The sequence below is a fragment of the Macaca fascicularis genome, chromosome 3 (genome assembly GCF_037993035.2).
Source record: "Macaca fascicularis isolate 582-1 chromosome 3, T2T-MFA8v1.1".
NCBI classification, from domain to species: Eukaryota; Metazoa; Chordata; class Mammalia; order Primates; family Cercopithecidae; genus Macaca; species Macaca fascicularis.
In genome coordinates, this window is record NC_088377.1 from 124,286,164 (window position 1) to 124,299,737 (window position 13,574).

Genomic DNA, 13,574 nt, shown 5'->3' on the forward strand with positions numbered 1-13,574 from the left:
TGGGAAAAGGAGCTTGTGACTACACAGGGCACATCTTATAAACTGTTTCACAGTATTTAAAATGTGTTTTAAATATACGAATTCCCATATTTGTATGTTTGTTTAGTCAGGTGTTACTGTTTGAAGGTGTGCAGGTAGTTCCCTCCATAAAGTTACCCAGACAAGGGAGCTCAGGTGCAGGCTCGCTGGGCACACTGCTAGGGCTGTGGGACCTGAAGGAAGGGGCACCTTGTTCTACTTCAAACAAAGCACCATATGCCCTAGTAGCAGTCTTCCAGTCTATATACCCTGATCTGTCCTTCTCAAGTGGTGCAGTGGTGCCATGCACCTAAAGAGAAGCGGCAACATTGTATTATTTCCTGTGTCAATTACAGATGCTTATTCCTCTCCCCCCAAATAAGCAAATAAGTTAATAACCCAACAAATGTGAGATGTAGAGAAATTAGTACATTTTAGTGAGGATATTTTCAGTTTCTGTCCTCACCTGTGAATACAGAAAGCTACCACCAAAAGCAATAATCACGGTGGAGGGGTGGGGGGAAGAAAGAAAGAAACAAACAAACGAACAAAGAAACAAAGAAAAAGCAGGGTTTTTAGGTACTCACGGAGGTGGAACAGAAAGACCTCTATGGTGCTGTGCTCTGAGGAGCCTGAAATGTTTGGAAAACCACCCAAACATCTTCCCCACTGCCTTGCTGAAGGTCATGAAGGGTTAAGACATGCATTCTCAATGGAGGTAGTATTCCCTTCAGGTGTGCAGGGGATTGGTTCTTGGGGAAAAATTCTTGCTCTTTTTGTGTATGGCTGTATAGAAATTCTGTAGAGACAGACTGCCTATCTGTAGTAGTAAAATTTCATAGGTGAGATGATTAGCAAAAAAAAAAAAAAAAAAAAGTCTGTAAAGGTTCCTGGGTCGGGGGAACACAATGAAGAAAAACAGGTTGAGAAGCACTTGATTAGGTATTTTCCTCAGAAAAGCCCTGTCAAGGCTATGTTGGCCAGAACATAGAATTAAATGATGGATCAACAATTACTGAGCAAACAATATGTGCGGAGTTCTACATTAGCTACTATAAGAGAACCCAAGTGATAAAAAATTTGGTCTCTCATTTTTAAGGTCTCTTATTTTTAAGATTGATTGAATTGAGAGAATCTAGCACTCAATAAATAGATGTTGATGTGGGTATCAGTATGCGAATATATAAAGAACTATTTAGTGAATAAGACCTACTATTTAATAGCACATCATTGACTATTTAATAGCACCCTATTGACTATAGGGTGACTATAGTCAATAATAACTTTTTTTTTTTTTTTTTTTGAGTCAGAGTCTTGCTCTGTCCCTCAGGCTGGGGTGCAGTGGTGTGATCTCAGCTCACTGCAACCTCCGCTTCCCAGGTTCAAGCAATTCTCCTGCCTCAGCCTCCTAAGTAGCTGGGACTACAGGTGTGTGCCACCACATCTGGCTAATTTTTGTATTTTTAGTAGAAACAGGGTTTCACCATATTGGCCAGGCTGGTCTCGAACTCCTGACCTCAAGTGATACACCTGCCTTGGCCTCCCGAAGTGCTGAGATTACAGGCGTGAGCCATCATGCCCGGCCAATAATATCTTAATTGTATATTTTAAAATAAGGAATGTCACTGGACTATTTGTAACTCAAGAGATAAATGCTTGAGGGAATGGATGCTCCATTCTCTATGATGTGCTTATTTCATATTGCATGCCTGTATCAAAACACCTCATATATCCAATAAATACATACATACACTACTATGTAACCACAAAAATTTTAAAAAATACAAAAAATGTAAAAATATATTTAAAAACGATTTTAAATATTTTTAATAATACTAAACTATTTATGAAAAGGGATAAATAATGGTACAAACAATAAGATCAAGGATAGCTCAAAGGACAGAAAGATTAGGGTAGTGATTAGAGAGGGTTTCATATAACAAATGGGATTTGAACTAGACTTTAAAAGATGGGAGGACTTAAGAAACGGAAAAGCCCCAAACAAGTCTGAGGACTCGCATCAAAACACAGATTAAGACGCTCAAGCTCAGAAGGAAAGTCTCAAGGATTCTAGGAGTGAGGTTAGAGACATGTGCCAAGTTTTGGTGAGTTTGAAGATTGTGTTGAAAACCTTTGTCCCACCTCCATTAAAATTTTTTATTATAGCAATTCTAGTGCATATAAAGTGGAACCCCATTGTGGTTCTTTTATTTTACTTTTTTATTTAGTAAAATATATGTAATATAAAATTTGCCATTTTAACCATTAAGTAAGTGGCTTTAGGCACATTCACATTATTGTGCAACCATCACTACTATGCATGTATAGAACTTTTCCATCATCCCGTACTGAACTTTATACACATTAAAAAACTCGCTACTCTTCCCTTTCCCTAAATCCTAGGAATCACTGTTCTACTTTCTGTCTTGGTGTATTTGACTATTCCAGGTACCTGTCTTAGTCCATTTTCTGTTGCTTATAGCAGAATACCTGAAGCTGGGTAATTTATAAAGAAAAGGGACCGGGCACGGTGGCCCACGCCTGTAATCCTAGCCCTTTGGGAGGCCGAGGCGGGCAGATCACGAGGTCAGGAGATCGAGACCATCTTGGCTAACATGGTGAAACCCCGTCTCTACTAAAAATACAAAAAACTAGCCGGGCGAGGTGGCGGGCGCCTGTAGTCCCAGCTACTTGGGAGGCTGAGGCAGAAGAATGGCGTGATCCCGGGAGGCGGAGCTTGCAGTGAGCAGAGATTGCCCCAAGGCACTCTAGCCTGGGCGACAGAGCGAGACTCTGTCTCAAAAAAAAAAAAAAAAAAAAAAAAGAAAGAAGAAGAAAAGGAATTTATTTCTACAGCTATGGAGGCTGAGAAATCCAAGGTTGAGGGGCTACATCCGGTAAGGGTCTTCTTGCTGGTGGGGACTCTCTGCTAAGTCCTGAGGTGGAGTAGGACGTTACATGGTAAGTGGACTGAGTGTACTAGCTCAGTGCTAGCTCAGGTCTCTCTTCCTCTTATAAAGCTACCAGTCTCACTCCCATGATAACTCATTAATTCATTAATCCATGAATGGACTAATCTCTTTATGAGGGCAGAGTCCTCATGATCCAATCACCTCTTAAAGACTCCACCTCTCAATACCACCTATTGGGGATTAGATTTCAACATGAGTTTTGGAGGGGACAAACATTCAAACCATAGCAGTATTTCATATAAGTGAAATCATACAATATGTGGTCTCTGTGTGTGGCTTGTTTCATTTAGCATAGTGTTTTCAAGGTTCATCCATGTTGCAGCATGTATAGAAATTTCATTCCTGTTCAGGTTATGAAGAAAGGACTTCTCACTTTCTTGATCATTGGAGCTAAGAAATTAAAAATACAAGCATCCTTTTGAAGACCTTAGAGCACTATAACCATGAGAAGGCTGGATGACCCAAGGTTGAGAAATAGCCCCCACTGAAAAGACCCTCCAAATAAGGGTAGATAAAAATCCCCTCCAGGACAGGATGGGTAGAGTGGTACAGAAAGCATGCCAGACCAGCAGTCTGCATCCTGGGCCTCAGTTGGGAAGGTGTTCCCAGGAGACCTTTAGGGTGGCAGCTACTGCAGTGACTGAGGAAGATCAAATACTGGGGGTTATAGTAAAAGGAGGGAACTGTATTCCAGGAAATAAAATCTGTGAGTGACTTGGTGTCAAGTACTATTGTTATTTTGACCCTCAGGGCGTAAGGGAAAAGAAAGAAGCATGCAGAAGGCTTGGTCTAGCTCCGGGCTGCAAGATGGTTTGGAGAGGAAAAAGGCTGAAAGGTAAGAAAATAAAGTGGTTATTGTGATATATGACAGAAGGAGAAGAGGCAATAGGACATATTATTACTTCTGTAGGTTTATCAGTTAGCTCTTGGTGCATAACAAACCACCCCAAAATGTAGTGGCTTAAATGAAAATTTAGTGGCTTAATGAATCTGTGAATTGGCTGGAAGATTCTCTTCATCTGAGACAGGCTTGGCTGATCTAAGCTGGGCTCACTCATGAGCCATCTGTTAGGTCAGCTAGAGGCTGGCTGGTCTAGGATGACCTCATTTGAGATGACTTGAGTCCTCATAAGGTCTCTCTTCTGCAGCAGGCTGGCCAGAGCTGGCTCTCATGCTGACAGTAGAAGTCCAGGAGAGCAATGAAAGACCTCCTGAAGCATGGGCTTCAAACCGATGCATCACGATTTCTGCTGTATTCTTTTGGCCAAAGAAAGTCACAAGTCCTGTCTGGATTAAAAAAGTAGACTCTTCTTTTTTTTTGAGACGGATTCTCGCTGTGTCACCCAGACTGTAGTGCAGTGGCACGATCTCGGCTCACTGCAAGCTCCGCCTGCCGGGTTCACACCACTCTCCTGCCTTAGCCACCCCAGCAGCTGGGAGTATAGGCGCCGCGCCCCGCCCCCCCGCCACGCCCGGCTAATTTTTTGTATTTTCAGTAGAGACGGGGTTTCACCGTGTTAGCCAGAATGGTCTCCATCTCCTGACTTCGTGATCTGCCTGCCTCGGCCTCCCAAAGTGCTGGGATTACAGGTGTGAGCCATCGTGCCTGGCCAACTCCACTTTTTGATGGGAGGAGCTGTAACTTTATGATACAAAGTCCATACAGAGAGCAATGGAGAATTTGGGCCATTTCTGCAAGCTCTCTTACCACCAAAGGAGAAATGTAAAAGGGCTTCAAATGTACAAATTATGCATATAAGGGAAAAAATCCTGTTTCTTTATTTTTATAACCAATCATCTTCCTCATGAGACCCCATTACCCTAAGTATGAATCTGGGGTCAAGAAAGCTTAAAAGTTTAAGTGTCTTAGTCTTCCTGTTATGAAATCACTTTGCAATAACTCTATCTCTTTTGAAAACTGCTTCCTTCAGATTCTTTCTCTCTTCCACTACTCCTCTCCATGGTGGCCTCTCATTGTCAGAGAGGTTCATGTGATATCATGGCAATGATGGAGTTGTAGCTGTGAATAATTATCCAAGTCCTAGCTGCTCTCTGCTGAGGTGTGGCTGGGCAGGTCCCTGATCCTTTTGCACTCAGGTGTGCTGAGGGATGCCTGGGGAACTTGCAGGTTATTCTCTTTATTGATTCACACGCAGTGGTCTTCTCTTGTTGACTCTGTTCCATCATGACTATAGCCATCTCTGTAATCCTCTATTGAGTGTCTATTAGTTTTTTCCTGCCCCTGAAAAAAAAATGAATTCTGTGAGTAGGTTCATATGAGTATGGTCAACTAACCCCTCCCTACAACAGTCCCAACAACAAGACTACCAGCTCCCCAATCAGCTATCCTTCACATTGTCCCATAAAGCATGCAGAAATTTCTGAGTACCTGCACATCACATGGGAACTGAGGAAGAGTAACAATAGCCCTCTCCTTAACCATTCATACCAACATCTCTACCTTTCTGGACCCTCCAGGTTCAAAAGAGGCTACTTTGCATGGAGGCCTCTGCATTCCAATTAGAATCACAGCAAAAGCCTCTTTCTTCTCAACCCAGCCCACATCCCTATATCTGCAAATTTCAGCCCAGAGTTGGAAGCTATGACCTATGCCTTTCCTACTTTGCTTCTTCCTCTACATCACTTTCCTTCTTTTCTCTACTTTTCCCATGTGGAAGGTGGGGGGCAGAAAAGCCAGGCTTTCTCTCAATTTTTTAAGTGGCAGAAGTTTTCCCTACATCATATCTGACTCCTTCAGTGTCTCCTACTGATCAAAATTTCACTGTAAGTTCCACCCAACCCCCCTGAAGGGTGAGAAAGGTTAAATTTGTCTAGTGACATGATTTCATTCTCTTCAGCTTTAAATAGTTCCCGTTTTAAGTAATTTGGTCTATTTCAGGTTTATGGCTCAAACTTTGAGATTTTCCCCCTTCATCCTGCTGCACCCCAGGATAACATCTGGGAATATGGGGCAAGGCTGGGGAGGATTTATGTGATCTAAGGGCAATAAAGGAGATAGGGTCTCAGATTCACATACTAGTCTAAGCTGCAAAGGTGGCTGGGCAAGTCCTGTGCCCTTTGTTAACTGAAAGATGTCTGCTAAGCCTGCAACTTTGTCATTGAAATAAATCACAGATTTTTTTCACACTACAGGTATCAGTGCTATCTCTTTATATCATCAGCATGTTGGAAGCATGGTAGTTATTATACCTGCCACTAGATCTTGTAATTTAATGCATTAATAAAGAAGAACACACATTACTGTATCACAGATTTGCATTTTAAGATACATTGTTAACTGTGTTTCAAAATAATCTGTTTTCATTGTAATCTTTTGGCTTTTATTTCACACATTTAAAAACACTATTCTAAAAAAGAGTTCATAGGCTCTACCAGACTGCTCCAAGGATCCATAATGATTCATAAAGGTAAAGAACCCTTGCCGGAGGACCTGAGGGTTTTCCACTGGATTTGAAAGATTCAGGAGGATTAAACACAGAGAGTTTTAATGACCCAGATGAAAGTAATGAGTCCATCAGTTGTGCCACATTCTATTGGCTGGAACTTAGTCATGTGGCTGCCAACTGACTGCAAGGGAATCTAAGAAATGTAGTCTGGGTGTCTTTCAGGAAAAAGCAAGTTTGGTGAGCTTCAAGCCAGCTCTGACTCAGGGGCAAAACACTCTGTTTGTGGTTTCCCCCTCATTCCTAATTTCTACTCCAGAACTTTAGTACAAAGGAGAATCTGGCCACTTGCCTTCCTGCTACTGATTTGCTCTTTCTCTTCCTCATACTCCCAGAAGGTATTGCATCTTCCTTTGACTTTTGTCTCAACTTGAACTCCGCCACATCTTATCTCTCTTCTACTCTGGGGCAGATTTCCAAAGCCTCCCCATTAGAGGCAGAAGGTAAATCTTTCTTGTACTATGGAGAAAATTCTATGATAGAAGTTGACCCGACTTGGCTCTGGATGTGAGAGCTGTGGGACAACTAGTAATTAGATATTACCAAAGATAAAATACATAAGTTTAATTTCCCCCTCCCCCAGATAGCATCCCTGTTACAAAAATAAGACGAAGGGGCAGTTAAGATTGATTGAAAAGTTTTCTACCTTTGTGACTAGGAGAATTTTTGAGCTTCTTAAAGAAAGAAGGAAGTCTAAAGCATGGTAAGTTCCATCCTAACTGAGTTGGAGGTGATAATGGAGTAAATTTAAATGTCCACCTGAAGATGTATAACTGGAATTCAGGAGAGAGGTCTGAAAAAGAGAAGTGGGGTCTGAGATATGTACATAAATAGGTTCATATGCAGGCAGTCTCAGCACTAAATGACTTATTCAGAATAGGACACTGACAGGCTCCATGTGACAGGTTCCAAATTCTGCCCTGGGGTAGAAGAAAGATACTACACAAAAAAAGAAGCAATCAGAAGAGTAAGAGAAGAGCTACCAGACAGTAACTTGAGTAACAAAGATGACAAAGGGGTCACACTGTTATCATCTTTGCATTCATCACACGTATGTAAGTACTTATCGTTATAGTAGATGCTCAATAGTGTGTTAAGAAGGATAAAAGGAAAGAAGGGAGGAAGGCAGGAAATAAAGAGGGAAACTGGATCAAGATGGGATTATGCTATGGAAGCCAGATATGGTAGGCAGAATACGGCCTCCCAAAGGTGTCAATGTTCTAGTTCTGTAAATAAGTTACCGAATATGACAAAAGGGACTGTGCAGAGGTGATTAAGGAAGGTTACAACCTGGAGGTGAGATGATTATCCTGAATTATTTGAGTGGGATTAATCTCATCATATGACCCTTAAAAGCAGAAGAGTAGCTCAGAGAACTGTGATGTGAGAAGGTATCCATTCACCGTTGCATACTTTAAAGGTGGAGGAAGGGAACCATGAGCTAGGGAACACAGCGGCCTGTAGAACCTGGGATCAGCAGTCAGACAGCCAGCAAGAAAACCAGGATCTCAGCTCTACAACTGCAAGGAACCAAATTCTATCAACAACCCCACAAACAGGAAATAATTCTCCCTTAGAGCCTCCAGAAGGAACACAGCCTGCCAGCACCTTGATTTTGGGCTGGTGAGGCCCATACCAGACTTGTGACCCACAGAACTGTAAGATAATAAATTGTGTTATTTTATGGCACTAAGTTTGTGGCAATTTGTTATCAGGAGAAGTCAGTAAGATATAGATTATGGCAAGGCAAGGTACACAAAACTTGTCACTTCGTCAGTTTTAGGTTAATAGCTCATAAAGGTGATGAGTGCCCTTATGAATGCAAGATACATAAATGAAAAAGCTCTAGTGTATAGGACAATTCTCCAGGGAGAAAGAGCCTGTGGGAAACCTTAAATATCCATAAAAGTCTTAGGAACCTACAGGAAGGAAAAAAGACATATTTAAAGATAGAAGTCAATTTAGATAAATTTCACCCATTTTGCAATTTTTCTCAAGGTTGAACATGGTAATAAACAGTACTCCACAACCTGTACTCTTATGCTAGGTATTTTTTTGTTTTGTTTTGTTGCCATTTGTGATTATTTCCTGGTAGAAATGAAGATTATGAAAAGGAGAAAAACTCAGTTACTAAATTTATATTTTATAGACTGTGATGAATTATCAATAATAAAGAAGCACAAAAGATGAGAGAAGTAGATTCATTTGTAATTCCATCTTGAAGTGTAATATGCTGTTATCAGATAACAAAACATACCTGTGTAAACTTAGAAAGTTACTTAATTTCTCTGGCCCTCAGTTTATTCATTTTTAAACTCGGATATAAAAGCTTTCCTGCCTACAGACAAAGAACTGTACCAAGGTATTTCCTGAAGCCGTTTCCAGATCTAAAATCTATGATTCAGGACTACTTACTTCTCCACACCCCCAACACACACATCCACCAGTATCCTTATTTCAGACCATCATACTCTGAGGTTAGGGAACGATCACGTCAGAATTGCAATCTAATATATTCAATCAAAAGCTGTCTAGATGCCTGAAGAATAGACTTCAGGGCTTGCAAACAGGGTATATCTGAAGCATTATCTCCCATCAGTTGATTAAGGCTGACTTGAGTACTGTGGTAAGAACAATTCTGAGGCCAATTCCAGGCTGAGTAAATCTTGTGCTTTAATCTTGCAATTCAAGTGGGATGACCATTAGAGGTGTAGGAAGGCAAGGTATGGCTAAGTGAACTGCGTATTGACCATCTCTGCAATGTGGGTTAAGGGTGATTAGGAAGCGTAAAGATCTGCCATTGACATTGCTTGCTGTTTCCTGGAGGATACAGTATTTGAACTGATCCTTGAAATGGATATACAAGATTTTGGTAGCAGAGGAGAAGGAAGAAGGCTCTCTCAAAGTTCATCCACCTCACCTCTAGTTGCTTTCATGTACACCAAGCCTTCTTTGCAACTAGGATTTTGCAATGCCTTGTATCCAATGTAGCAAATGGCCTTGTATCTAATGTAGAAAATAGAAGTGAGAGGCCATTTTCATACACCTTTTTGCTTTTACTGACAGTGACAGGGTATGGAAATATAAATTTTTGTGTTTTCTCCCCAATCACATTCTAGCGTTTTGTTGTTGTTTGTTTGTTTTTTGTTTTTCTCCAGCTCCTTTGGTTGAGAGGCAATTATAGCAGCAGTAATGGCAGCAGCTTCTGATCCTGGGGTTGTTGCTATAGCAGTGGGTTCTGAATTCAGTCTTTCTGGTAGCACCCTTCCTGGTGCTCTAGGAGTTGTCCCTAGAGGCCTAGCTTAGACCCTTCCTCCAGCTCTTCTGACACTTTGTAAGCACCCAGTCACTGGCATTCAATTCCTTGCCTAAAACATTTAGAATGACTTCTGCTTTTGACACTGAACTCAGAGATAGGTAAGAGAATGAATAGTCAATGAGGTAGACCTGGAAAAGTGTTCGATATGATCAGGCAACAGGGAGAAAATCAGCTTGGCTGAAGAAATGAGATTGATTTGGAAGCTAAAAAAGATGGAGATATACTAGATTGTTAGGGTTGGAGCAGATTCTGGAAGCCTTTTGTGCCACGATGTGAAGTTCAGACTTGACCTCATAGGGAGTAGCTATCATTGTGATAGGTGACTGGAGGGGAGCTTGGAGAGCTTGAAGGTGGAAAGACCAGTTGGAGGCTATTGCAATAGGGGGGGAATGAGATGACCTGAGTGGTAGTCAGGCTGGGAGTGAAAAGAGTGAATTCCAAGGTCTAAGGAAAGACTGAAAATTGTGCCTAAAATATAAATGATGCAATATTCCTGACCTCAAAAGCCCATTTCATAAACATACTAGTTGTCCACAAAATATATATGGCTGTCAATAGGCCAATCAAGATAGACATACGTGTAATTCCAGGTGTTATAATTTGATTCAATTACAGTGAAAATTTGTACTCCTCTCATTTGGTTTCTTCCTTTTGCAGATGGGTGGGGGAAAATTTGATAAAACAATATTAGTTAAAGTCAGATAAGCTGGTTCTGATCCATCTCCCAGCTCCATCCACTGATACTGCTCTTTTACTGCTGAGTCATGGCAGAACACATCGAGGGAAAATAATGATCCCTGTGACTTCTCCAGGCAGTGTAAATGTAGCAGAAGAAGGGCCAAGAGTGAAGAACTGTCCCCTAAGAACTACGACTTCCTTTTTTTTTTTTTTTTTTTTTTTTTTTTGAGACGGAGTCTCGCTCTGTCGCCCAGCCTGGAATGCAGTGGCGTGATCTCCACTCACTGCAAGCTCCGCCTCCCGGGTTCACGCCATTTTCCTGCCTCAGCCTCCCCAGTGGCTGGGACTACAGGCACCCGCCACCGCGCCCGGCTAATTTTTGTAGTTTTAGTAGAGATGGGGTTTCACCATGTTAGCCAGGATGGTCTCGACCTCCTGACCTCGTGATCCGCCCGTCTCGGCCTCCCAAAGTGCTGGGATTACAGGCGTGAACCACCACACCCAGCCAGAACTACCACTTTCAAGCCACCAAAGTTTCTGCTCTAGTTCCCAGACCAGTCAAAGTCTCTTGAATTATAGGAACTGCTCCGCTTTATTGAATGTCTACTGTGCCCAAGCATTAAGCTGAGTGTTTTATATCTGTTATCTCATTTTACCCTCATGATAATCTTTATGATACATATTCTCTTTATACAAAAGAGAATGAGAAAACAAACCGAAGCTCAAAAAGTTTGCAAAATTTTAACTAATTCATACAATTAATTTATTTCATCACCTTAAAATTGGAACTCAGGGTGAATTATATGATTTAGAAAAAGGTAGTCAGTTCATCCTCTGCTCCAAGACAACACTGAGTCTCCCAAGTCTAGGATGTCATTGGTAAGGCATTATCTTTGTGAGATGTTTTAGAAAAATATATGAAGAAAGTACAGATGCTTTTCAATGATCAAGATTTCTATAGTTCTAAAGCTGTTTCTGTGTCATCCTTTGATCACAACATTTCCTGATTAATGATTCAAAGTTATGTGATTTTTCTCAGACCAAATCAATTCCATTTAAGATGGAGACTTTAAATAATTCCAGATTACTTGTCTCCCAAAACTTTCACAAAACCTAGAAGAACTGATTATCAATAATTGCCATGATAATCATGAAATGGAAACTAGAAAAAGTGGTATTCTTGTGGAATTTTCTCACATGACTGCCCTTTCAAGACAGTGATGAGTGACTATAAATCTTCATACCCAACTTTCTTAGGCTTAAAAATATCAAGGAAGTTAAGAAAAGTTCAGCCACTGCCTGGTTCTGCAATATTGTCTAAGTCACTCCCTTTCATTATCCTACTGGAAAAAAAAAAAAAAAAAGTAAGTTTCACTGGATCCCAGGAGTGTTGGGCAGACTAATTAATAGCTATAAAATGCTTTCAATTGCAGAATGCTATATCTGTATGTGCTAACGTTTTTTCAGTAATCATGTTAATACCCTATTCATTTCACTGGTAATTGTATAGCACCATCGCAAGGTAATGATGTGCACCATGCAAAAGTCAGGTGAGATGATCTAATGATGTCAAGATGAAATGCTGTCAGTGTAAATCTAAAAAGATAGTATAACACTGTCAAAAATGAAAGGAAATTATGGTATTGTAAGTTCTACTACCATTAAAAGATGTAAGAAGGAAAGGGTTCCACAATCTGGGGCAATGTCTGTTATGACAGATCTGCTCAAGCAACTTAAAAGACAAACTGGCATTCTTCATCTAATTTTCTTTATCCAAAGAGTCTTTATTAAAATTTTCTGTTAATTTCCTACATGAATGTCTTCAAGCCCAGAATAGGACTATGATTCTCAAAAGCAATTTGTGTTTGAAATATTCATTGTTCTTTGGGTCTATGGTCCAACGTTAATTGTACCAGATAGTCATTTCTCTTGCAAAGGCAGGAGTACATTTAAAAAGTTTTGTGAAAAGTAATAGTCCTCAAAGTTTCACTCTTTGAGGAAACCTAGGCAGTAAGGGAAATCTTTGTTATACATGGCATACCTCATGTAAGAAAAGAAATACAGTGCATTAATGCATGGTCAGTGTAGGCATAAGCATTTATCTTCTCTATATACCAGATTTCGAAAAAGCCTTAGGAAGTTCTGAGATGAAAAGGAAACAGGTCAGGCATGGTGGCTCACACCTATAATCCAACACTTTGGGAGGCTGAGGCGGGTGGACCCTTTGACCCCCAGGAATTCCAGACCAGCCTGGGCAACATGGCAGAACTCTGTCTCACAAAAAAAAAAAAAAAAAGAAAGAAAGAAAGAAAAGAAAAGAAAAGGAAAAATCTTTTAGTATACTTTTGTGTATTTGGAAACCTTAGGTTTCAATTCTCTAAAGTTTTCCATTATGTGGGGATTCAGATTAACTGTTTTAAAAAATATAGAGACACAATTTCTGCCAAAACTATTAAAAATAAAATAATCAAAATGAAGTAAAGGATATAGAGTGAACACTTAGGAAAATGTTAGATAAGGAAGTGAACTTTGTTGTACTCAGAGAGTCTACTATTCCATGGGGTACCTTCGTGTGAGGTGGAAATAGATGCTCCTTTCTCAGGGGAGATGCAGACCCTCACTTGGGCATTTGGCTGGGCAAGGACAGTGTGGGCCGGATTCCGGCTCCCCCTCCCCTTCACCATGGCACACTTATGCATTGCACAACCTGCATATGTACAGGTGGAGGTCTTGACCATCCCTAACCTACTGAGGATAGGCTATGTAGGTCAACCCCAAGGCAACTACAAAAACCTAAGCTTTGCTAACCAGGCAAGTTTCCATGATGCGAGGCTACTGGTCAGGACTTTCCAAGATGGCCTCCTGAATGACTTTGGAGTATATGAGAAATATGCTACAAAATCAAGGTTTAGCCAGGACTACTCCAGTTTACTCCTATTGTCCTAGTAAAGTAATTATCAATCCCTTTTCACTGTCAAAAATGTCCCAGTTTGGGCCAGGCATGGTGGCTCATGCCTGTAATCCCAGCACTTGGGAGGCCGAGGCAGTCGGATCACCTGAGGTCGGGAGTTTGAGATCAGCCTGACCAACATGGAGAAACTGCATCTCTACTAAAAGTACAAA